The sequence below is a fragment of the Mustela nivalis genome, assembly GCF_964662115.1.
Source record: "Mustela nivalis genome assembly, chromosome: 2".
In the NCBI taxonomy this organism is placed as follows: Eukaryota; Metazoa; Chordata; class Mammalia; order Carnivora; family Mustelidae; genus Mustela; species Mustela nivalis.
Window position 1 is genome coordinate 108,285,790 of NC_139021.1, and position 26,811 is coordinate 108,312,600.

At 43.7% G+C, this 26,811-nt stretch overlaps 2 long non-coding RNA genes and 1 pseudogene across 3 annotated transcripts in view; 2 read left to right on the forward strand and 1 right to left on the reverse strand.

The window, feature by feature from the left end:
- Positions 1-1,700: 1,700 nt before the first annotated feature.
- LOC309859820 lies at positions 1,701-11,967 on the reverse strand. The gene is made up of 5 exons (XR_014308944.1): positions 10,949-11,967; positions 10,510-10,639; positions 9,764-9,826; positions 5,791-5,947; positions 1,701-2,182 (listed from the first exon to the last, which is right to left on the reverse strand). It is a non-coding gene; the product is annotated as an uncharacterized lncRNA (long non-coding RNA).
- On the forward strand, positions 9,763-10,680 carry LOC309859826. The gene is made up of 2 exons (XR_014308950.1): positions 9,763-9,860; positions 9,921-10,680. It is a non-coding gene; the product is annotated as an uncharacterized lncRNA (long non-coding RNA).
- A 3,912-nt stretch (positions 11,968-15,879) lies between the features above and the next one.
- The window catches only part of LOC309859805 (phosphatidylinositol 3,4,5-trisphosphate 3-phosphatase and dual-specificity protein phosphatase PTEN-like), a 199,697-nt pseudogene continuing 188,765 nt past the window's right edge, over positions 15,880-26,811 (forward strand). The window contains exons 1-2 of the transcript XR_014316664.1: positions 15,880-15,921; positions 21,898-22,057. The product of XR_014316664.1 is annotated as a phosphatidylinositol 3,4,5-trisphosphate 3-phosphatase and dual-specificity protein phosphatase PTEN-like (transcript). The remainder of the gene's footprint in view (positions 15,922-21,897; positions 22,058-26,811) is intronic.

Sequence of the window (26,811 nt, forward strand, 5' to 3'; positions counted from 1 at the left end):
ACTAGGCCTTTCCTTATGTATTGATGCCATCCATTAGAAAGAAAGAAAGAGAGAAAGAAAGAAAGAAAGAAAGAAAGAAAGAAAGAGAAAGAAAGAAAAAAAAGAAAGAAGGAGAAGGTTGATTAAACCAAAGTGAAGGTATGATACAATATGCTCTTAAAATTAATAATTGGGGAAATGCAGGGGAAGAGCTAGTCGTGACTGTCTATATCCATTCATTCAGCTAACATTTGGTGCAAAGTGACCCCTTGCCGGTCCTGCGTGTTGGGGGCATGAGCATAAGAACCACCATCAGCGTCACCAAGGAATCTAGTGGATATTACATATAATGACAGAAATATACTTGTAATATAATACAATCACATAAGTGAATATTTAGGACTGAATATCTATAGTTCCAATGTAACAAAAACCAGACTAGAGCCAGAGGTCCTGAGTAGGAAGCAAGCTGTGCCACCAACCACCGCTCTGGGCAAAGAAAGGAGATTCTTCCGCACCTTGTGAGCTGCTCATGTTTTTACGTCCTGCTTCAATTATGTATGTACTTTGGATTTAGAACAAATAACAGTGTGTCTAATGTATCCTTCAGGTGCCCTGCATCTGTGTAGAACCTAGGAAGTTTCAGTTTCTAACAATTATAAAGCCCTCACTTGCTCTGATGTATACAAATGGAAGCAACTGAAACTGATGTTTTTGCAAGTCAAAACAATCAGCATGGTTCCAATGGTTCAGGCTAATAGCTTTGCTTCAAAAAGACCCTGCATCACTTGGTAATTAATCATTCCAATTCTGTTGAGGCATCAAAAATATTCTTTCGAGGTAGGAAGATTGAAATTATTAGCATTTTTATTTTGCTTTAAAAATTGACAAGGTGACTGCCAGTGCATATTGGCAAGATATCAAAAATTTGAACTAAATATCCTGAAAGTTCAGAAACATTTTTTTTGGAATCAGATGGTTTCCAAAAATCAGATGGAACAAAACCCCAGGGCTTTATCTGTAAGGCCCTGCAATTTCTGTGCTTGGAAGCACACAGGCAGGTCGTCCCAAACACGGAACTCCTGGTTTTGTTGGGAATGGGACAGGTGGTCGGTCACAAGCCAGAAGGTGGCATGGATGGTGGGGGGAGTCAGTCTGAATAAATACTTCTTATAAATGTGGGGCTAACACAACAAAATTAATTCCTGGTGTTAAGTATCAGGAAATGTTACAAATAAGCATTTTCATTCCTGTCATTGTTATTTTGGTAGAACATCTAGAGGGAAAATGTAAGGGCATTAGTTATTCATTGAGTAACCCTGAATTTTAAAGAGCCATTTAAAAGCTACATTTATAATGCAGTGAAAAGCTACACTTTAATTGTTTTTAGCAATGACAAAGCACAGAGAGCCCTGCAAAAAAACCTAAGGGAAATCATAATGGGTAATTGTGTGTGTTAAGGCAGATAATCATAATACATTCTTTTTTAATTCTGTTGTTTGCAAAGTAACTTCCTGAGCCTGAGGAAATTTTAAACAGCTCAGAACTGAGAATTCTTTCTCAGCACAGGTCATTCCCAAATGCCCACGCTTCACGTAGGACGAGATTCATTGCCAGGGTCACCAGACTCCTTCGAAATCGCCGAACTTCGTTACATCTCAGGATTTTCCTTGCCTCTCCATGTTTCTCTCTTTTCCCCGAAGGCCAGAGTGTTGCTCTCTAGGCCCCGCAGCTCTCACGGTAGGTTCCGAGCACTCAGTGACGGGACTTCCAAGGCCGCTTCCTCTTGGTCTTCCGTTCCCGGCGCTCTAGACGCTGCTTGCGCGGGCTGTTTCGCAGAACACCTTTTCGCAGGTGCAGCACAGCCACCGCGACTCCTGCATTCTGGGAAAGGCTTCAGGGAACACCGAGTCAGCTTTCCCGTTTCCTAATTGTTCTGGAGAAAGCGAGCCTGGGGACCAGGGAACCATCGCCGCCCGGAGCTCCCTGTTTTGAAAGCTCCCGGGCTCGCTCTCGGGCTGTGCTGTTCCCTTCCTTCATCCCGTAGGAAACGCCCTCCGTCGGGAGCCTGCGGTCCCCTGACACTCCAAGTCCTGGGGGGCCAGTCTCCCGTCCTTGCTTCCACCTTCAGGACTGCCATGGACCACTGCTTTCCCACGTGCATCTTTCCAGCGTCTCACCGTCCCAAACACTCAGCAAATAACTGGCATTGGAATGAAATGGAATCAAGAAAATGAAGTTTTTCCCACTCATGGCCGTCATGTGATATTTCCATTTAGATATACCTTCTTATAATCTCATAATAAAACATAAAAGTTCTGCATATTTCTGTTATCTTTATTGCAGGATCTACAGTCTTCATGCTGATTTTGCAAGTGGTTTTCATGATATTTTCTTACGGTAATAAGCTCTTTGTAGGAATTCAGTTATTCTAAGATTCAGTGGGAAGCCCTACTGAATTCTCATTAATTTCAATAATATTTGTGTCTATCCTCGGGATTTCCTGGTAGCAACTATATTTTCTATGAATAATGTCTTCATTTCCTTGATTCTAATCATTTGTGGCTTTGAAATGCCACCTATATTTTTGTCCCTCTGTTAATCATTTCTAACCTCAGTGTCCTGTAATCAGAGAACTTGTCCATACCATAACAACATCTGTAAAATCTTTGGGGTTTTGCTTTATGAAACATTAGGAAAATCAGTTTGCAAAAATGTGCCATGTGTGCTTGAGAAAATTATATACTCTGTAATTTTCAGGGCCTACGAAATCAATCCATTGATTCCATATAAAAATATTCCATATCCTTTATAATTGTCATCTGCATGATTTACCAGTTGTCAACAGATGGATGTCTAAACCTCTCCTTACAATGGTTGATTTGTATATTCCTTCTTTCAATTCAGGCAATTATTTTCTATATACATTTTGAGTCATGTATGTTAGAAACATACAACTTTAGGATTACTAGGGGGTTTTGGTGAAATTAAAAAGCATCATTATATGGTAATGCTAATCATTCTATATTAAGACTTCAAAATTTTGAGGTGTCTGGGTGGCTCAATTGGTTTAACATCAGACTTTGGCTCAGGTCATGCATGATCTCATGGTCCTTTGGTGAGCCCCAATTCATTGGGCTCCCCACTAAGCAGGGAGTCTGCCTCTCCCTCTGCCCTTCCGCCACTTATGGGCACAGGCACCCTTCCTCCCTGTCAAATAAGTAAAAATCTTTAAAAACATAAAAAAGACTTTTAAACTTAAATTACTTCTGTGCACATTTGTTTCATAGGTTGTTTTAAGATTTTTGCGTTCAACATTTCTAGGTGTACAAACAAGATATACTTATTTTTAATTCAAAATGACCTATCTGCACTTAAATGGCTGTTTTGTCACATTTATTGTGTCTAATTACTCATAATATTCTTTTTTTTTAAGATTCCATTTATTTATTTGACAGAAAGAAAGAGATCACAAGTAGGCAGAGAGGCAGGCAGAGGGTGGGGCGTACTAAGTAGGCTCCCCGCTGAGCAGAGAGCCTGGTGCGGGGCTCGAACCCAGGACCCTGAGATCATGACCTGAGCCAAAGACAGAGGTTTAACCCACTGAGCCACCCAGGCACCCCCGTAATATTCTTATGTCATTTTGTTGCTTGTTGTTTCTTCTTCCTTTTTAAATTTTATTTCCTACCTTCTTTTGAATTAACTGTTCTTAAAATCCTGTTTTTCCTTCCTTCCCTCTTTGGATTTGAGTATTACACTGTTTCTATTCTTCAGTGCTTACACTTGAAATCCTAATGCATGCACTATGAGCCATTTAATGCTGACAAACTTCTACAAAACAAATTTTTAAATTCAATCATATTCTTATTTCTAACCCTGGCTGTAGTCCTGGACAGGACCACTCCCTCCTGTTTCAGTATGGTACATGCCTGACACATGACTAGTGTCTTGTATTTGCCTCTTATGTGTCTGTTAACCTCTGAGTTTACACATTTCTTTCCTCGGTATTTCTTCTAGGGTCTGAGACTCTCCTTACCAGATCACCCACTTTCATTCTAAAAACCATTCTTGGGTGAGCCTGGGTGGCTCAGTGGGTTAAAGCCTCTGCCTTCAGCTCAGGTCATGATCCCAGGGTCCTGGGATCGAGCCCATGTCGGGCTCTCTGCTCATCGGGGAGCCTGCTTCCTCCTCTTTCTCTGCCTGCCTCTCTGCCTACTTGTGAGCTCTGTCAAACAAATAAGTAAAGTCTTAAAAAAAGAAATTAAAAATTTTAAAAAAACAAAAACTCTTCTTTAAACTGTCTTTTGGAATTGGCTGCTGGTGTATTTCTTCTGTGTCTGTTTGTCTGGGTGTCCCTGTATTTTGGCTAGGGACACACTTGGAATCAGACAGTACTGTACTTACTGAGGCACAGCGAGGGGAGTGCCAGTGCCCGCAGGCTTTGCTGGATCCACAGAGGGGGTTTTGCCTGGCTCCGACAGTCCTTGCTTTGACACCTTCTGGTCACCTCCACTCCCTTTAACATTCTCTTTCATCTTCCTTGATTTTAGCATGATGCTTCTACAGGTGGATTTACTCTTATTTACCCTGCCTGGTATCCTAGTATTTTCTCAAGTCTGGCCAATTCTTAGCTATTTTAGCCCTTCATTATCACCAGTCTCCTCTGTTAAAACTTGACTCTGACCGCAGCTCTCCCCTCCCTGTCCCAGGTTTCCTTCCTCCCATGCCGGTCTCTCTAGGCTAGAGTCCCTGCCACTTATCTACATGCATTTTCCGTTTCACCAGTGTCCTGATCCCGTGTGTCTAGTATCTGATCTGACAAGTCTTAAATTTCAATGAGAATATTTTCATTTCTAAACGTTCATTCGGTTCTTTTGTAAATCGCGATCACCTTTGTTGATAGTATCTGGTTGCTTTATCAGTCAATCCCAGGCCTTATTTTTCCAACAGCTCACACATTTATTTTATCTGATGTTCTTAAGTTATCTGTGATCTGGGATTTTTAGGCATCCATTTACTCCATTGTTTCTTCTGCGTCCCACTTCTGTCCCCTGGGGCTGTGTAGCCCTGATTGTGAGCTCATGTTTGGTGGCATTTTTATCTGTGGGAATCCTTGGGGAGGACGGGCCTCTAGCAAGAATGTCATGTACTTCTACGATGAACCATTGGTACTGCTGACATGTGGACACACTAACTTAATCCAAGGATTCCGGATCTGTGTGAGGGCAGGTCTGTGGATGTGTGTTTTCAGGGAGTTATTTCTTGCTACCTGGGGGGTTAGCTGGAAGATCGCTCCCTTTCCACCTTCCCTCTGGGTTTGGAAGCCTTCTGAGACCTCCAGTGACAGGGAGAGGTTTGTGTCTCATAACCCCCTTTTATGCACCCTAGACCCCGTTTGATTTTCCCTATGAGGCCATTTAAAAATGCAGCTGGCAGCGAGGGAGGTGAGCAAGCATGCTGGGGCTGGCCACGGGGCCATCGTCATCTATCGGGTTAAACTTAACCCTAGGAACTCTGATAATGGTACTTTCAGTGAATGGGAAACATTAATCTGGTATTCATATCTTGTCTTATTAGGAAAAAAATTAAGTGGACATGATTAGTTACTCACAGGTAAGCAGAAATAGCTACCTTAATGCCTCAGTCCTCAGATTAATTACACTGTACACATCAAAGCTTACACCTTGAACTGGTTGGGGAATACTTTAATCTGTTCTCTTTATACAACTGTCTTGTCCAATGTCTGCCTAACTTACACAGTTTAAGCAACACAGAATTATAGTTTGCACAGGGAAATTATATGGAAATCACCATTCATTCCGGGCAGCATCACAGTTGCAGTGATATTGAGAATCAAGGCAGTTCCCCTGTAATCCACAAGCACATTTTTGAGCACCAGGCAGAGAACCTCCCCAGTAAGTGTGTGTCTCATTGGTTCTTCCAACCCACCAGTTCACTGGGGTTCCATCTAAAAGACAAGTATGAGAAAGGTGACACCTACTTTGCCCCCCACTGCCTGCCTCCCCAGCACAGTCCTTTACTCCCCTCTGTCTAAAACACAGATGAGCAGAGGTTAACTCCACAACAGGGTCCTTTCTAAGAGGATTTCCAAAGATTTAAGACATATTTCCACATCTAGACATACGTTCTCACTGTATGTTTTACTTTTATTAGAAAACGAGCAAGTCGTCCCTAACTCATTCAGGCATGATATCTACACATTTCTCTTGAGGACTCCAATGACATCATTTATTTGGACACAACACTGAAAGAACTGTCATTTTAAAAAAAGGAATGAATGAAAACCAGAGTAATTTGTACACTGCATCCAAATGCTGTTCGAGAGCCTAAAATGCCATTGAAAGATGTAATATTTTTAATACTTATACAAAAACAATAATCAAAATGAAAACAAAACCCTAAAAACAAAGAGCAAATGAAAGAAATCAATCAAATTGTGTCTCAATTTGATGGTATACCTCAGAGAGGAAATACCTGCTAAGCTTAAGATACAGGAATGTGACTATGTGCCACAATGGGAATTCACTGAAGGATAAGAGAACTAAAACAAACAAAACAAAACACCAAAAAACAAAAGAAAACCATCGAAAAAAGATTCACAAATCTGACCACATCAACATGTAAAACTTTCATATTACCAATGATGCCACAAAGTGAAAAAATAAGACAAACTTTGGAGAACATATTTACAATGAATAGAACAAAGATTACTATACAACACTCATAAAGGATATTTATCAATCAGTAAGAAATACAGAACAAAATTAATGGAAAGGTATGTAAAAATATACAAAACATATAAATCAACATTTCACAGAAGAAAAGTGAAAGGCCCAATCCTATCCAAAATCAGAGAAATAAAAAACAAAACAATAGGGTTTTCATCTTTCATCAGACTGGCCATAATTTTGAAATAACGGTATCAACTGTGAACAAGGAGACAAAGAAAGCTGTCCTGTCACCTAACAGCTGGTGGGAGTCGTATGGTCACTTAGACCAATTTGGCAGCATAAAGTGACACTGGAAATGCTTAGTCTCTCTGACCCAACAATATGTATCATGCATGTACACTACAGAATACTTGAAATGCTTGTTCTTCTACAGGGAGAGAAAATGTAAAAGATGGTCACTGCACAATTATTCATAATAATGATAAACAGAAATGACATAAGAAACAGACAACTAAAATGTATGCTGTCATAACAGAATATTAAAAGGAATGAAGTAACCAGTTTGGATAGATCTTAAACACAATATTAAATTCTAAACAAAGGGCCACCTGCATAGCTCAGTTAGTTAAGCATCCAGCACTCGATTTCAGCTCAGGTCACGATTTCGGGGTCGTCAGATCAAGCCCCATGTCAGGGTCAGCAAGAGATCTGCTTGAGATTTTTCTTTTCCCTGCCCCTCCTGCTTGTGTGTGCTCTCTCTCGCTCTTTCTCAAATAAATAAATAAATCTTTAAAAAAAAAAAAAGGCAGCCAAAACAATCCTGACAAGTTTGTCAAGAAGAATTTGTTCAGTAGAACAAACTGGATAACTTACATTCCTGACTTCAAACTTGCTATAAAACTACAGTATCAAACACAAGGAACCAGCATGATAATATCCACATATGAATATTATCATCTCCACAAATGAACAGAAGTGGGAGTCCAGAAACAAACCCATACACCTATGGTCAACTGACGCTCAACAAGGGTACCAAGATCATTCAATGGGAGAAAAAAAGAGTCTCTTCAACAAATGGTATTGGAACTGAATATCCACATGCAAATGAATGAAAATGGACCCCTTCCTCATATCATATACAAAAATTAACTCTAAATAGATCAAAGACCTAAATGTGAGAGCTAGAAACAATAACACTCTTAGGAAAAATACACGAGTGAATCTTCATGATCTTAGAATGACAACAGATTCTTAGATATGACCTCAAAGGCAAACACAACAAAGGAAAAGAGATCCTTTTGTGAATCAAAGGATATACTTTCAAGAGAATGAAGAGACAACTCACAGAATAGGAAGAAATATTTGAAAACCACATATGTGATAAAAATCTATTACCCAAAATACTCTTCAATAAATCCAATTAAAAACAGGCCAAGGATTTGAATGGACATGTCTGCGAAGCAGATACACAAATATCCAACAAGCACTCGAAAAGGTACTCATTAGACATTAGGGAAAAGCAAATCAAAACCACAATGACATGCTACTTCCTACCCACTATGTTGGCTATAATATGACAACAAGTGCTGTCAATAAAGAGGGGAAACTAACCCTCATGCATTGCTGGTGGAAATATAAAATTGTGCACATTATGAAAAACAGGCGGTTCGGCGGTAATTTAAAACTACAACTAATGCATGATCCAGCATTTTCACTTCTCAGTAAATACCCAGAAGAACCAAAGACATGTATTCTATCAAAATTTGCACATGAATGTTCAGAGGGGCACTACCCAACAGCGGTAAAGCAGAAACAAGCCAGACGTCTGTTAACCAGTGAGTGGATGAACAGAACTCGGGTCCTTCTACACAATGGAATATTCTTCAATGATAGAAATGAAGTCTTGGTAAAAAGGCACACTTAGTTATAAAACGAAGGTCTGAGGATCTCATGTATAACACGGTGACTACAGCTGATATCACAATTAAAATCTGTTGACAGCAGAGCTTAAATACTCTCACCAAAAAAACAAAAACAAAAACAAAAACCCAAAACAAAGAAAGAAAGAAATATGTGAGATGAGGGATGTGTTAGATTAGATGGGAGGAATCCTCTCACAATGTATACGAATATCAAAATCATCACAATGTTCACTACATACCTTATAGTTCTGTCAAATATACCTTAATAAAGCCAGAAAAGAAAAACAATGAAGTCTGTAACGTGCTCCAATATGATGAAGTTTAAAAACATTACACAAGGTGAAGGAAGACACACATAAAATATACATTTTGTATGACTATACTCCTACAATAAATCCAGAAGATCCAAGTCCATACTGACAGAAAGTAGATTAGTGGTTTCCAGGGTCTGAGAATTTTGGAGTTATTTTAAGGACGTGCGGTCAACTTATTCTATAAAAATTCGAGGTTTTGTAAAGGGAAAACAAAAACAAACCAAGACCGGGGGAAAGCTCTCTACATGGGCTTTAGTAATACCTTCTCCTAAAAAACCTCATTAACTGGGTTCTGCTTGGTAATCTGTCTTTTGCTTCCACTGAAGAATAATTATAGTCATTTATTTTGTGGTTTGCCACAAGAAGGTTGTTCATCATTTATATAAAGAGAAACAGAAGTTTTTTATTCAGCTCTTGATCCCATAAAGTCTTCAGGCTCCAAAAGGAATAGGGATGCTCTATGTATGTTTTTTTTGGGGGGGGATGGGGAGGGAGTGTGGGGGAGTCATGGTCAAAAGTCTGAAATATTTGCAAGTTTGATAACCATGTGACTTTATATGATGTGTGTGTGTGTGTGCGCCACTTTGCCCTATTGATCTGCTAATCCAATGCTACTGGTCTACACACCTCAACATCACCTGCAACCTTGTTCAAAACCAAAACTCTCCGGCCCCATTCTATGGTTTAAAACACCTCCCAGTTTTGATCTGATGCACACTAAAGTCTGAGAAACACTGTGTCAGGCTGGTTCCCTCAGGTTCATTTTATCTATTTCTACTTTACTATTTTAAACACGAGTCATAATCCTCATAAGTTCCCTTATAAAACAAAGCAGAAAATGACTTCAATAACTCACACAGGACTTCTTCATATTTTGCTGGTCTCCCTTGGAAAAATGCAGAAATCTCTGAAGGCAGAGCTGGGATGGAGAAAGAGGAATGAAGTCATTAAAGGTACAGACTGCCCTCTGAAGGCAGAGCTGGGATGGAGAAAGAGGAATGAAGTCATTAAAGGTACAGACTGCCTTGCAGTTCCCGGACCTGCCTTCTTAAAAAGCTGCAAACATCACCTGGGTGAAATGCCCCTCTGTGGGAGAATACCCTTTTCACCTCGCAGAAGGGGCAGGGAAGGACCTATGTAAACCACCCACACAACTACGTCTGACTGTGATTTGGCCATGCAGAGCTTGAGTGTGCAATTTTTCACTGGGTGAATGGAACTATCATCTAGGACATTTTTAAACAATGTCTGTACCCCTATGTTCTGTTTCAAAGAAATTTTAAAAATGAGAAAAATTGGTTAAGCAAATTATAATACGCTAAATGAAGGAACACGGAACCTTCAGCAAAGGTTGTACAACAAAAGTTGTTACATCTGTATTTCCTTGTTTACTCAAGTTAGAGAAGGCAACCAAAGCTAAGAAAAAAAGGATGGAGGCACTTTCAAGTGAGTGTACGTTTTGTTTTTCTAAAGCATTGCAGTTTCTCAAATGGCTATCTTTTCTTAAACCAGTGGTGATGTGGTCAGTACAGGACTGGGGTAGGAAAACTCAACGTTTCCTCTGGGTTCTGCCCCAACACAAAGACAGGGAAATTCACTTACATTTTCAGCACCAATTTCTTCTCAACCTTCAAGAAGAAAAATAAGTAACTCTCCTTGTACTGCTGTCTTGTAAAGAACTCAACAGCACAGCTTTCAATGCCAGATTCATTGTGTGAGCAGAGCTTAGAATCTGGGAAGAGGGAGCACAAAACAAAGAGTAAGGGTTGAACTGGGATTGGTGAGACAAAACTGACTCACATCTAGTTTTAAGGCCCTTTCCCACAAATCCCTGGAATGCCTCCAGCACAGTTCTATTTCCCAGGTCATCTAACCATCCTTCACTCCTTCCAGCCCAGCTGCCCTGGTCCAGGCTTCTCTCCATTAGGCAGCCTGGGAGCTTCTGAATGGGGCAATATTCTCAATTCTCACTTGTTGTGAACACGCCTGTGAAAACCTAGGATCTGCTCCTCTCTCCAAACTACACTCTGCTCAAAATCACTCAAGAGGTGCCTGGGTGGTTTGGTTGGTTAAGCAAACGACTCGATCTCAGCTCAGGTCTTGATCTCAGGGTCATGAGCTCAGCCCTGCAGTGAGCCTACTTAAAAACAAAAGAGAGAGAGAGAGAGAGAAAGAAAAAGAAAAGAGAAAAAAACCTCAAATAGTTGTAGGATTCTCTCCAACTAACATATACTTAGAGACTCCTCCTTCTTACTTTCCAAGATGTGCTTTTCTAACGTAGATGAGAAAGACACCTGAGGGGCAAATTCATTTTAGCTGGAATTGTCACCCAGGCCCAGAGTTCCAATGTATTTGTTATTCCATAGACTCTCAGGTCAGACCTTCTATAAATTCAAATCAAGACTGCTGACAACTGTTACAAACCTAACTTGGATACAATTATACGGTCTCTATTAGAGGCTTTGAAGACATCTAGAAATCCCATACACAGAGCTACTACATGGTTAAGATTCAAACGTTCAGATCGTTTATCTGCTAGTGTTGTGACATAGGGTACATAATAATAGCATGGGTGAAATGAAAAGAGTGGAGAGAAAGGAGCTGATCTGAGAAAAGGACCAAAAACATGAATGAATTTTTTTTTTTTTAACACAAATGAGTCTTAAATGAATTTTGCTAAGTGAAATAAGCCAAACTCAGGAGATACATATTATATAATGCCGTTGACATTCTGAAAAGGGTAAAATTGTAAAACATAGACCAAAGGGTTGGGTGAAAAAGGCAGGGTTGAGTAATGACCACGGGGAATGAATTAGATTATCCATGAGCCCGTACTGACATAAACAAATGATGAAATAAATGAGGAAAATGAAAATCTTTTCTTTACAGAAGAATCCCAATAAACATATAAGTAAAACAGAAAAATCACCTTTTAGAACACCACAGTAAAAGTGGTTGCAGGCAAGACCCAACAATGAAAGCGAAAATTAGTGGCCAAAACTATAAATATAAACAGGATACCTGGGTAGCCTCAGAGTTTCTCCTCAAATTTACTAACACTCCTGGTGGTTTTAAAATATGACCATAAATTCGGAAAGGAGCGAATTTCCTCTGTCCCTGGGTGTGCACTGGACTTAGCCAATCCACTCTTAAGTGTAGACTGGATATGGAAAAATCCTAAATATATAGTGCAGAAACCCCTCTGATACCACCTTAACCAAGTACTAAAGGTTAGTATGACGAATCATGTTGATATCATGTGTCACCTGATACATAGGTAGGGCACATCCTTCCAAGGGTATTCTTCCTAAAAATATATACCTGTCCAATAAGGAGAAAACATTGGACAAGCGTAAATTCAGAGGCACTTTTCACAATACCTGACCACTATTCTTCAATCATGTGAATGCCATGAAAGACAAGGAAAGACCAAAAAAACTTACAGGTTGGAGCAGACATAATGATTAAATAAATGTATCGTGGTATCTGGACAGAATCCTGGATCAGTAAAAGGGCATTTGTGGAAAACCTGACGGAATCTGAACAAACTCTGTAATTTCGTTAATACAATTGTGCCCGAGTTGCTTTCTCAGTTTTGATAAGGGTACCATGGCTCTGTAAAATGTTAACATTGGGGGGAGTTGCGTGAAGTGTATATGGGAGGTTGCAGGAGATGAGAGCGTGCTTTCTTCAAGTTTGGTATAGGACAGTTTTTTTACACATGAACGGTTTTTAGTATTAATACCGAATTGCTAGCTTGCTGCTTTTCTCATTCGAGAATAACCATGCTGGTCACAGATAGCGGTACAGAGATGAAATCCAAACACAGCTTCCCTTCTCTCGGCTTGCGTCTAAAATTTGGTCGAAGGACCAGGACAAAAGCCTGGCTCCAGGCAGCAGGAGTGAGTACCTCAGACAGCAATCTCTCAGCTCAGCCGACTGGGCAGAAACTCTCCAGCTGGTTTCTCAAGAAAAGCGCCTGGGGTACAACTGGGAAGAGAATCTTGAGAGAGGTACTGAATCATTTATGCGCCAGATATACATGGTAAACGCCTCTAATCTTCACAAAACCCCTGCTAGCTCAGTACGATGAGTAACTTTTTAAGACTTAGGGTTAGATAGCCCTCTTAAGGGTAGACGCACTATCACAGCACTAGCTGCCAGGAGCAGAGTTCTAGCTCCTCGCCGCCACCTCAGCGCCGCTCCCTCTCTCTGCGCAAGTGCGTCCCCGCCTTCTCCTCCCCGATCGTCCGTTCCCGGCCTCCAGCTCGCCGCCCGGCGCCACGCCGCTCCCTCCCTCAACAGAGGTGCGTCCCCGCCTTCTCCTCCCCGCTGGTCCTTCACCCGCCTCCAGCTTCTACCCGCCACCGCGCCGCTCCCTCTCTCAGCGCAAGTGCGTCCCCGCCTTCTCCTCCCCGCTCGTCCGTTCCCGGCCTCCAGCTCCTGGCTGCCCCGTGCCGTGCTGCTCCCTCCCTCAACAGAGGTGCTTCCCCGCCTTCTCCTCCCGGCTGGTCCTTCATCCGCCTCCAGCTACTCGCCGCTGTTGCGCCCTTCCCTCCCTCTACCGATGTGAGTTTCCGCCTTCTCCTCCCCGCTAGACATTTCCCAGCCTCCCGCCCCTCTCCTTTGCCGCGCTGTTTTCTCCCTCTGCGCATGTGCATCTCCGCCTTCTCCTCCCCGCTGGACCGTTACCGGCCTCCAGCTCCTCGCCGCTGCGCTGTTTCCTCCCTCTGCGCATGTGCATCCCCGCCTTCTCCTCCCCGCTGGACCGTTACCGGCCTCCAGCTCCTCGCCGCTGCGCTGTTTCCTCCCTCTGCGCATGTGCATCCCCGCCTTCTCCTCCTGGCTTGTTCTTCCCCGTCCTCCAGCCCCTCCTGCGAAACCTTCTCTGGCCGGGTTCACGAGGTGAGGGAGTTAGGGGTGAGTCCCGGGGGATGGGGGCGAGTGCCTAAGGGGCCCTGTGCGGCCCGGGGGTCCGGCGGGGGCGGGGGTGCCCGGTTGTGGGTCGGAGCTCCGCGGGCACCGGACGGACCCCTGGATTCTGCGTTGCCTGCAGAGTTGAAGGGCCGGCGAGCGGCGGCGTCTCTGCATGAGGGACCAGGGTCCGGAGTGGGAACGTTGGCTCTGGGGTTCCCAAGGCCCGCAGGTGTCCGGCTGCAGCGCTAAGCTGGCCGCGCCGTCCTGCGGCGGCGGGTGGGGAGTTTGCATGCGTGACGTGTGCGCCAGACCCACGGGGAGGGGGTGGGGCTGCGGGTAGGGGTGAGTGTGCTTGTGCGACATGCGTGCACTCTTGGCGTTATGACGTGTGTGTGTTTGCGCGTCTTAAGTGCGCCGGGCTTCCTAGGAGGGGCGCGGTTGTAGGAGAACCAGGCAGGGTGTCTGATGTGAATGAGTTGCTCTGGCCGAATAGTCGACGTGATTATTCTGAGCACTCACATTATTTTTTTTTTAAGATTTTATTTATTTATTTATTTGTCAGAGAGAGAGAAAACATAAGGAGGCAGAGTGGCAGGCAGAGGCAGAGAGAGAAGCAGGCTCCATACCGCGCAAGGAGCCCAATGCGGGACTCGATCCCAGGACCCTGGGATCATGACTTGAGCCAAAGGCAGCGGCTTAACCAACTGAGCCACCCAGGTGTCCCCTGAGCACTCACATTTTGTTAGCTGCTCTTGTATTTGTTGTGTATGTAATAACGTGAGGCTGGAGCTTTGACAATTCTCTAGGGCTTTCATTGCTCGGTTAACTCATTTGTGCAGTGGAGGAGGGGAGAGGCTGTACTAGCTAGCCACCAAGGTCCTTTCCCCGCTCTAACATTCCTTAGGCCCCCAGTTATTATTTATTATGTATTCATTTGTTATTTGTTATGTAAAAGCATGACAATATCCTGAAGCCATCGCAGGCTGTGTGACTGTGGAAGGTCTGGGACAAATTTAAGAAGAGCGAGGTGAGCTGGAGCTGAGAGGGTGGGCATGCAGGCTGCACAGGAAATGTCACTTCTTTGGAGAGTCTGTGAGGGCAGACAGGGCAGCAGCCATAGCGAAGGAAATTCTGTCATCACCCCTCCCTGAACACCCGCTCCTCCCCTCATTTTCCATTCCCCATTTGCCATTGTTGATGGCATCTAGAAAGATGCAGAGGTTCTTGCTCTCCTGGCAAGGTGACTGACCAAGATCATGCAGTTTGTTGGTGGCAGAACCATGGTTAAAAGTGAGGTTTGCAAATTCCCAGGCCATGGCTCATTTTGTCACTGTTAATTACGTCAAAGATAGTTTCTCATTAAAAGACCTTTTGAGGGACGCCTGGGTGGCTCGGTTGGTTAAGCAGCTGCCTTCAGCTCAGGTCATGATCCCAGCATCCTGGGATCGAGTCCCACATCGGGCTCCTTGCTCAGTGGGGAGCCTGCTTCTCCCTCTGCCTCTGCCTACCATTCTGTCTGCTTGTGCTTGCTCTCTCCCCCCCCCCTCTGATAAATAAATAAAATCTTTAAAAAAAAAAAAAGACCTTTTGAAAGTTGTAAGAAACAAATATTAAACATTTATATTTTATCTTGCCTTAAATACCCCGATCTCTTTTTTCCAGAGGTTTCTTGGATTTTCTGACCTCAGGAGATTAATAGTGTTCACAGGAAAACAGATGAACAGTGTGGCTTGAGATTTTTAATTTTTAATTTTTCCCACATCAGTTCTGAAAAAGCCATAATGTTTCCTCCTTTAGGTTACTGTTAAATGTTCAACTCATCTTCTCATGTTTTTCATTTTTCTGTGTCACAGAACCTAAATTGGTAATAAATCAATAAGAAACAAATGTTTACATTCACTCAGTGAAAAGTATCATGTCTAAGCTCAACATCTATCGGAGCCACACATGAAGACGTAAGTATCTTGTATGTGGAGCTGTGTGGGCAGGTAAATTCAAGAACTGCAAGGCAGGCCAAGTCTCTTCTAACTTCCTTCTTCCTTCCTTCTTCCTCAGCTGTCCCTCCTCCACTAAGAGCAGAAAATGAACACATCCCAGGTGAGCTTTTTGTTTGTTTATTTCCACTTTGTTTGAAAATGAGTTTTCTAAAATTTGAAAGGATTCATATTTTTTAAACCAAAAAATATAGAGGGGCTCCTGGGTGGCTTAGTGAGTTAAAGCCCGTGCCTTTGGCTCAGGTCATGATCCCAGGGTCTTGGGATCGAGCCCCACATTGGGCTCTCTGCTCAGCAGGGAGCCTGCTTCCCTTCCTTTCTCTCTGCCTGCCTCTCTGCCTACTTGTGATCTCTGACTGTCAAATGAATAAATGAAATCTTAAAAAAAAAAAAAAAACCAAAAAAATAGAAATAGGCAAGAATTACTTGAAGGGAAGTATATCAAGTATATCAAGCAAATTCAAAGAACAGTTGGTAGAATGAGAAGCAGGACTCTTAATTTCACAGAGTTGTGCAAGTTGTAAAACTTCCTTTGATTTTTCTAATAACACTGAAATTGCCTGTAATCATTTCTGATAGACACAGCATTGTGCTAGAAGTGTATGGATGCTTTTCAGGGGACCAAGCAATGAGGTCTGAGTGGACAGCCCTCTCATGGTACTGCTTGATGCAGGAATAGGACTTTGAAGATCTGGTGGAATGGAGGGACCACGCGTCCTCCAGATGACTCTCCCTAAGGGTTTGTGTCAGCTTGTTCACATCTCTAGCTTGAATAGCCGACTGTTCTGGCTTTGGTTTCTGCATTTCTCATTCATATTTCAACTTCATGAATGCATTCTTGCTTCTTCGACATTCACCTGAGTCAGCTCTGGAAAAGGCTACCAAATTGTAGTCAAATCCAGTTTTTGGCTTTGTCTTACTTGACCATCCTGCAGCATAATCCTCAGTCTCTATTGTCTCTAACACCTGCCTGCTAGCTTTCCTTTCTTAACTCTGATACATCCCCTTACTGTTCCTCACAAAGTTGTCTTTCCCTTTAGCCCCAGACGTTGCCTCTCCTTGGGTTTGTTGCCCAACCATCCTTGGCTCACTGCTTTTTTTCAGTCTGTGCTTTTTTTCTGACTGGTCTTCTCTCTCTCTCTCTCTCTCTTTTTAATAAAATACTTTTGAATTAGTAATAACACGGTTAAAAGGTTAAGTGATGTTCCCTCTAGGAAGGGTGACATTTTTCATCTCAACTGAGACACTTCCACTGAGAATGAAAGAGGTTCCATAAAGTTATGATGGGACATCTGGCTATATTGGGACAGTCCCAGACAAACTGGAGTTATGGTCTTCCTGCTGTAGATATCTGTCTGTCTTGTTTGTCCTAGCAGTGCTGCTTTTTTCAGTTAAAAGATAATCTTGTATGCCCCCTACTTTTATTTGGAAGGGAATCCATCATCTTTAGGGCTTTCCGAACTTAGATGCAGCTGTACACCACTGGCATCCTGTTAAAATGCAGGTGTTGATTTAGTGGATCTGGTGGGGGCCCTGGGTTTTGCATTTCTAAAAAGCTCCCAGGTGAAGCTGACTCTGCTGCTCAGGGAGCCACACTTTGAGTAACGAGTCTATACGTGATTTTCTGTTCTTTCTTTGCTTTTTTGTCACTTCTTAAAAGCCTGTCCCAGACATCTGTATCTAAACAGAACATGGATTGTTTCTTTGTTATAACTGCACAGTAATTCAAGCATGGACGTTCCATAGTTCGTTAACTGGTTATTGTTAGTTATGCATTATTTCAAACCTTTTGCTATTACAAACCATGTTCTAATGAATGACCTTGTACATATAGGTTTTTTCTATCCAATAAATTCCCAGAAGTGCGCTACCAGGTCAACGGGTGCATAGAATTGATAACTCGATCATTCGGGATTATGGTATCATTTTGTATCACTCCCATCGACACCGCCTGAGTGCTTGTTTGTCCACAGCTTCTCCCATAAAACACGTGGTTCAACTTCTGGAATTTTGGCAGTGGAAAGATAAACATGGTATTTTATGAAGTTTATATCTGCAAGTTTCTTAACTATGAGTGAGGTTAAGTATTTTTTCATGTATCTGAAAGAGGCATTTACGTTTCTGTGAACCCTCTGTTCATATCTTTTGCCCATTTTCCTCTTAGGTTTGTGGCTTTTTTTGTTTTTCTTCTTCAGTGTCTAGCTCTTTATAGATTAGGGATACTAGTGCTTGTCCATTTAATGGGTTGCAAACTCTTATTTTATGGGATGTGATTTGTCTTTCGATAGTTGACCCTGGTGTTTTCTCCCCATGCAGGTATTCTGTTTCAGAATGCCACATTTCACTTAGTCGTTTCTTTAGGCTCCCCTTGGCTGTGACAATTTCTCAGACTTCCCTTGTTTTTGATAACCTGGGCAGTTGTGAGGAGTACAGTTAGGTGTTTTGTAGAATGTCCCTCAATTGGGAATTGTCTGCTGTTGTTTTCATGATTAGACTGAGGTTATGGGTTTCTTGGAGGAAGACCACAGAGATAAAATGTGATTTGGTCTTATCATATCAAGGGTTAGTGCTCTGGACATGACTTATTACTTTGTTTTCTCTGTCCTCATACTGGACTCCTTGGAAGGAAGTGGGCAATTACACTATACCACTTACACTATACCTCCTTCCTGTTGGAGTAGCTACATGATTATGTACATAAATTATCAGGAATTCTGCATAGGAGATTTTTCTGTTCTATTTACTATCAGCATGAATTCATGGCTAGTTATTTTATATTTTGGTTATAGTACAATGATACCTTGTTCTTTTTGTTGCTCAAGTTGTTCCAGGTTGGTTAGTAAAAGCATCTTCTAGGGGCACCTGGGTGGCTGAGTTGGTTGAGTGTCCAACTCTTGATTTTGGCTCAGGTCATGATCTCAGGGTCCTGGGATCCAGCCCCACGTTGGGCTCTTTGCTGAGTGTGGGGCCTGCTTGAAATTTTCTCTCTTGGGGTGCCTGGGTGGCTCAGTGGGTTAAAACCTCTGCCTTTGGCTCAGGCTCAGGCTCAGGTCGTGATCCCGGGGTCCTTGGATGGAGCCCCACATCTGCCTCTCTGCTCAGCAAGGAACCTGCTTCCCCCCCTCTCTCTGCCTGCCTCTCTGCCTACTTGTGATCTCTGTCAAATAAATAAATGAGTAAGTAAGTAAGTAAGTAAATAGAAATTCTCTCTCTCTCCCTGTGCTCCTCCCTGCTGCTTATGCTTTCTCTCCTTTTCCTACTTTCTCAAAAACAAGTCAATAAATTTTTTAAAAGGCACCTTCTGTTGGTTCCCTTGTCTATTGACATACCCTGTTATTGTTTGAATATTTCTTCCTTACTCTGTGGCAGTAGGTTTTCCAGGTTCATCTTCTGTCTTTCCTGCCCTAGGATTAGCCATTTCCCCCGCCTCAGTAGTTCTGGTTCTTTTCATTGGAGCATAGTATGAGAAACCAAGATTGGGGGACTAGGTGTGTCTGTTGTGACTGGGAAGTCATTGCTCAAAGACCCTCTCAGCTAACTCAAGAAGGGAATATGTATATACTCTCTCGTGTATATACATGTGTCTATAAATAGTTTAGTATGTAACCATCTGTATCTATAGTAAGCTAAGTATTCCCACTGTTGTCTCCTGTTGTAATCATTACCAAATGGAACATTCTAACCTTCTCTCCTTGCTTGTCTGTAATCTCCTGCATTAACAGTGAGAATCTAGCTAATATCTGAATTTCATTTATTTGATAGTTCAATTTTAGAATACATACACATGATTTCAGAATTACATACGTGATTTCAGAGTATTCGCATGTAGGTTTTAAAGCATAAGTTTTCAAAAATATAGGGTGTGAAATTGCTGTGTTGGTTATGTATGTATGTATGTATGTATGTTTAGCTTTGCAAGAAATTGCCAAACTATTTTTACAGAGTGGCTGTATCAGTTTTTGTTCCTACCAACTATGAATCAGAATCTTGTTGTTCTGATTCTGGACCTGAAATTGGTACTGTCATTATTTTTGATGTAACCATTCCAATACCTGTGTCATGTTGTCTGCATATTCCCACTGAGGTGATGTGGAGCATCTATCTGTTCCTGTATTTATTTGCTATCCTTAAATCTTTGGTGGAGTGTTTGTTCAAATCTTTTGCATATTTTTCATTTGGTCATTTGTTTTCTTACTATTGAAGCTTTAAGAGCTGTTTTCTCATGTTGGACACAAAGCCTTTATTAGATATCTGTGTTCCAAATATTTTCTCCCTGTCTGTGCCTTATCCTTTCATTTTCTTAAAAATGTCTTTCACAGAGTAGACGACTTTCTTTTTAATATATCCAATGCATGTTTTTCCCCGTGGAATACGCTTTTTCTGTTCTATCTAAAAACTCATCATCAAATCCAGTGTCCGAGAGATTTTTCTCCTGTATTCTTTATTCTTGCATTTTTACATTTAGATCTCTGATTCATTTTTAGTTAATACTTGTGTAAGGTCTGTGTCTAGTTTCATTTCTTTTGCATGAGTGTTCAGTTGTTTGAGCACTATTTGTTGAAAGACTGTCTCTTCTCCTTTTATTCCCTTTGTCCCTTTGTCAAAAAATGTTTGACTTTATTTTGGTGGATCTATTCCTGGTCCTTGTAATCTGTTCTGTTGATCTGTGTGTCTTTCTCAGCACTAACACACTGTCTTGGTTACTAGTAGCTTTATAGTAAGTCTCAAGACCAGGTAAGGTGAATTCTCATTTTTCTTCCACATTGTGTGGGCTGTTCTGTTTTTTTTAAACTTTTTTTAAAGATGTTATTTATATGTCAGAGAGAGAGCACAAACAGGGGATGTCAGAGGCAGAGAGAGCAGAGGGAGAAGCAGGCTCCCCTCTGAGCAAGGAGCCTGACTCGGGATTTCATCCCAGGACTCTGGGATCGTGACCTGAGCTGAAGGCAAATGCTCAACCAAATGGAACATTCCACCCAGGTGTCCAGTGTGTTGGCTCTTCTAGATCTTTTGCGTTTCTGTGTAAACTTCAGAATCTTCTTGTCAATATCTGCAAGATAACTGGGAGGTTTTATTTGGATTTTATTGAATTTATAGATTAAGTTGGAAAGAATTGAACTCTTAGCCATATTGAGTCTCTACCGATGAATATGAACTCTCTCTCCATTTATTTAGATTTTGATTTCTTCCATCAGGTTTGTCTTCCTGTATATATGTATTGTGTTAGATTTTATACTTGAGTACCCCTTTCTAGGGGTGTATTTTAAAGGGTATTTTTTTCATTTGAAAATATGGAATTCAATTCTTTATTCAGATATAGGAAAATAGTTGACTTTTTTATATTGACCTTGTATCCTTTGATGTTTTGGTATTTCCTCATTACTTCCAATAGTTTTTTTTTCTTTTTATAAGTTACTTGAGATTTTCTACGTAGACAATAATAATGACTTCAGATCGAGTTTTGTTTTTCCTTTTCAGTGATACACCCTCGTTGTCTCATGCCTTCTTTCCACCCACCTTCCCTCTAGTAATCACCAGTTTGTTCTGTATATTCGTGAGTCTCTTTTTTTTGTCTCTTTTATGCTTTGTTTTGTTTCTTAAATTTCACATATGATTGAAATCATAGGATATTTGTCTTTCTTTGACTTATTTTATTTAGTTTTATACCCTCTAGATTTATCCATGTTGTTGCAAATGTTAAGATTTCATTCTTTTCTCTGGCCAACTACTATTCTATTAGAGATCTGTCTATCTATCTATATATATACGTCACGTCTTTTTTTTCCATTCATCTATTGACGGGCTCTTCCATATCTTGCTTACTGTAAATAGTGCTGCACTGTAAACGTATCTTTTCAAATGTTTTCCTTTTCTTTGAGCAAATACCCAGTAATGGAATTACTGGAACATATGACATATGAACATATGACATATGACAGTTCTATTTTTAATTTTTTGAGGAACCTCCCATTGTTTTCCATAATGGCTGCACCAGTTTTCATCCCCACCATCAGTACACAAGGTTCCTTTTTCTTCACATTATCACCAACTCTTGTTCTTTCTTGTTCTTTTTCTGCAGGCAGAGTCCCAGGCTGGCAGGAGGAGTGGGCGTGGTCGCTGGGGCAGCCCTCCAAAATGGGTCAGGTGACCTTTCAAACTCTGGGGAAGTGAAGGGTTCCTCACATCACAGCAGCACGTAGGCGGGTTTTTCTGGACCCTTCAGACAACCTGTGCAAGACGTGAGGATGAGTGAAATGCGCTGCCTGGAATGGTGGTTGTGTTGGCTTCTGGGGCTTCCGTTCCGAGGGGATATTCAGGGCGGTGGGGTAGGGGCTAAAGGGCAGGTTATTTGGGGCCGATATGCCTTGCTTCTGAGGCGAACCTGTGTTTGAGCAGGAGGGTGGGGGCTGCAGTTCGATCTGGCACCTGGGCCCACGTTGGTTACCACGGTGGTTGGGTTGAGGGGAGCACAGGGCCGGCCGGCTGGAGTCTGCGACCCTTCAACTGCCTTCTGACGGCCTGCACCCAGAGCCCGGGGTACCTGGGGCAGAGCCAGAGTACCAGGGCCCAGGCAGATGCTCATAGGAAAGGACTGGAGCCAGGGATGGAGGGAGGCAGGCAGGCCCAGGCAGCCACGGCAGCCAGCCAGGTCACTGGGGTGCCCAAGCCTAGCTCTGCGCTCTGTGCTTTATTGGAGGGTTGACGTTTATCAGGGCAAAATGCACACAGTGTGAAGTCTGCCTTAGCCACGACCCTATAGTGGAAGGGTGTTGGGGAAGGGGAAGGTAGTTGTTGTTGTTGGGGTTTTTTTTTTGGTTGGTTTTTTTCTTTTCCTGTGTTGAGTTCTGGAAGCCAAATCTCTAAGCATTTATTAGGGGAAGGTCTTCCAGCAGCCATGCTAAGACTTTGACAGATGGCAGGGCCATGTGATTTTGGCCTTTTTGAGCCTGTACTCCCTGCTGGGAGGGAGGGGCCTGCTTTCCGTTATGGGTGACTCTGTGTCTCCCCATGTGTGGGTCCTGAGACCTCGACTGAATGCTCTCCTTGTTTTTACAGGTGGTGCTTCGAGGCTCAGGGGACGTGGCCTCCTGGGCAGCATCCAAAGCGTCTGGCCTCTGTCTCTTCAGTGCAGATGGAAGTGCAGCACGTCCAGGAGTGTGACCGCTCCCATCTCTGTTGCACGTGCATCGCAGTGGTAAGTTGTCTTGGTTCTGAATCTCCCCCCTGGGTTGAGGTTCAGGCCTTGACTTGGGTGTCTTTCTTGCCGGCTTCATCTCTCTTCCGGAGGAAATGATAGCCTCTTCTTGTTGATTAACTTGGAGATGTACCCTTAACCAGAATGTCTAGAGTTGGCTGTGGGGGAAATTTACTTCTGGGCACATATCGAGAAGGCTCTGCAAGTCCCTGCCCCACACAAAACCTCTGAACTCCATGTTGCCCCTGGTAGCAGAGTCCTGAGTTATTGCAGCCTGACTTAGTAAGACACACGACTGACTTAATAAAAAATAAATTCTTTTATATAAAATAAAACTTAATAAATAAACATTCTCTCGACCATCGACGTTCTGCCCACACTTGCTTTATTGGGCCATTCATCTAGAGCCACGAATCCCGGGCATCTTTACAAATGGATGTCTGAGTGGACTTCGGCACACGTTCTCTCTCTCTCTCTCTCCTTTTTCTTTTTGGTGGGGGTGTGGGAGTTGCAGAGGATGAGAGGGACCCTTCAGCAGGCTCCCCATGCCTTCCATAGCCTGACTCTGGGCTCAGTCCCATAACCCTGATATCATAACCTGAACCAAAGCCAAACATTGGTCCCTAACCTGAAGGAACCTTGCAGGCATTCCTGGACAGGCTTTGTCTTTATGGAAGGGAGTGTAAAAACCCCCTCCTGTTCTAAAATCTTCCGAATCGGGGAGTATTTCCATGTCTGCAGTGGTCGTACACCCTCACGGGCCCAGAGATACGTAGCTGACTTGGTGGTGGAGAAAAGCCCTTGGCTCCCACGTTCTCATAGACGGGGAGGAAGCCCTCACTGCCTGATGCTGAACTGTCGAGGTTTTTGTGCCCTGGTCCACACAGGTCTTCCAAAGAACACCTTTGTATGAGATGAAATTAATTTGCAAGCCCCCAGGTGGTGCAGTTGGGTAAGCATCTGCCCTTGGCTGAGGTCAGGATCCCTGGATCCTGGGGGATCAAGCCCTGTATTGGGCACCCTTCTCCGTCTTCCTCGCTGCCCGACCCCGACTGTTCTTGCTCCCTGCTAGCTCTGTCACTCTCTGATAAGTGAAGTATATAGAGATATTTCTAAGCGTGTAATTAATTTGTAAATCCTTTGCACTTTGTGAGGACAATATTAGTAGATTGAAGGGCGTGAGAGGTAGATCACAAACCATGTGTTTGTTGAATCTTGTGGCCATTCATCCTTGCGATCTACCTACATGGTTAGGTTCATGTTTTCGTGAACATCCATTGATCACCTTGTGTTCTGAGATTCCGAGCTCACCCTCGACTTGATGTTCTCATGGATCCCGGGCAGCGTTACTTCCTGTGACCCCACTTGCTAGCAAGAGACAGTACCTGTGTCAGTTGTGAGAGGTCGTAAAGGAAACATCCCCCGTTCTTACTTGGCACAGTGTGCAGTGTTGTGAGACCCGCCTGTTCGGTGAGACTGGCCTTTATGCAAGTACTCCTGGATCAGAGCAGGTGTGCTTGATTCCTAGCTATTGGTTACTGGAATAGCACATTCCGCATCTCTCAGAACGGGGCCCTGCTGTCTGTGTTTGCAGTGTCTGAGTTTGTATCTCAGTGTCACCCCGAGGAATTCCTTGGGAGGTAGTTGCCCAGTGATTCTCTGATGGTAGTGTCCGGGGAAGAATTTCCCCTCGTTGTGTTGGGATCAGTGATTCCTCGGTGTGAGGGTGTCATTGCTGGCTAGGGAAGAAGGGATAGCTGAGCCCTTTCCTTTGCTCATCAGACTGGGAGGATTTTCCTGTGTGCGAATCCTCCCAGGTCCTTCCTGGGTTGGCTCCGTGAGGAATGGGATTCCCATATGGGATGTCCTCGGCAGTCAGCCACAGTGATGATGCAGGGGTCCCAGGGGTGCCTGCACCTTTGCTCCCGTGTGAGGGATGAAGTACAGTGTGAGATGGTAGCAGGAGCCTCAGGCCTGAGCCCCACCTGAAGCTTCTCCCACCAGGATACGGCTCCAGTGACTCTCCCCGTGTGAGTTCTCTGGTGTTGGGAAAGGGCCCACTTCTGGCTGAAGGCTCTGCCTCAGTGACGGGAGACAAGGGGTTTGTACTGTGTGATTTCTGTGGCGGTGAGCAAGGTGGGCACTCTGGGTACAGGTGGGGCCCCAGTAATGACAGACACAGATTTCGCTGCTCTGAGTTGTCTTGTGTCCGCAAATGTGAGACCTGTATCGAACGGCTCTTCCACGTTGACCGCATTTGTCGGGGTTGCCGCCTGTGTGGATCCTCAGATACTGGCTAAGGGTGTGGCTGGCCTAAATGCTTTCCCCTGAAGATGGCATTCAACCAGTTTCTGTCTGTGGGAACGTGCCCATGGCCTCGAAGGGATGCCTGTTGCTGCGAGCTCTTGTGCGGCCATCCCAGCACATGGCTTCTACCCCGTGTGAGGTCCTGGACATGAAGAAGAGCAGAGCTCTCTGAAGGAAGGGTCTCCCACCTTCGTTCCATCCCCAAGGTGCGTCTCCAGTGGTCTTACTGTGTACAGAGGTGAGCACTGCCCTGGGGTGGTTCCCTCAGAAGGGTGAGTTCTCTCGTGTCTCCCGAGGTTAGTGCCCCGACTAAGGGCTCTCCCACACTGGGGAGACGGGTGTGCTGCGATCCAGGATGAACGAGCTCTGATTTCCCTGGCACCAGGGACACATGGCTGAGGCTCTTCCACATTATCAGCAAATACAAGGCTTGTCTTCCCAGGACACAGGATACGCGGAGTGAGGTGAGGCGCATGAGACATCTCCGTGCTGTGCCCCAGCATTGCCCGTGTTCCTGTGCAGTGTGAACCCTCTGCTAATGGCCAGAGTACGAGGGGCTGTGGCAGGATCGCTCCCTCACGTTCCTCCCTTCCTGACTCAATGAACGCGTTCCAGCCCCTCCCTTCAGGAATGGTCGCTGCGTCTACCCCTGCAAGCCACTTGTAGTCGGGTGCCTTGTTCCTTTCCGGAATTCAGATAGATCTTTCTACATGGTAACCTCACCCCAACGTCAACTGCTGATTAAATGAAGTTTCCATTTCAAAGACTATATACCCGTGAGTCGTGCTGAAGCCAGTTGACTTTTCCAGTCACTTGGGCGGCGGCTTGACTCAAGGCCCGTTTCAGCCGAGAAATGAAACACTTCAGGTCTCTGGTGGGACAGCCCGTATGCTCAGGGTCTTGGATGACAGGGGATTGTGGGGAATGCTTAGCGTAGCCCGTGTCCAGCTCTAGTGTGGAAGGCCAGGGTTCATGACCCTGAAGCTTCCCATTGACTTGCAGAGAAGCCGACCTTTGAGATGCCCCCGTGTGGGTCTCCCTTCATCCTTTATAATAGGGAACGAATTGTCGTGAGCTCCTGGGTCTTGTACACAAAGAGTGAGTCCCGGAACACTAGATGAAAAAGTACTGAAGTGCTGTGTGGGGACTAACAGAACAGAAGGAGAAAAGGAAAGAGGGGGAGGGAGGAAGGAATACAAAGAACGAAAAGATCATGTAGGGAAGGAAGGAAGGGAGGGAGGGAGGGTGGGCGGCTTGAAAAAGGAAGAAGAGAAACTGGTAGAGAGGCATTAGGGGAAAGAAGAATTTTGAAAGTTGTGAGACAAACATCTGAGACTTAAGATTTGAGCTTGAGGACAAAGGAAAGGAATGGAGTCCTCTACTCAGGAGCAGAAACTGGTTGTAGCGTGTTGGTGATGAGAACCTATGGACCAGATAAACCTGCGAGACAAAGAAAGTGAGGATGGGAGGCTGGGGAGTTTCAGAAGAGCA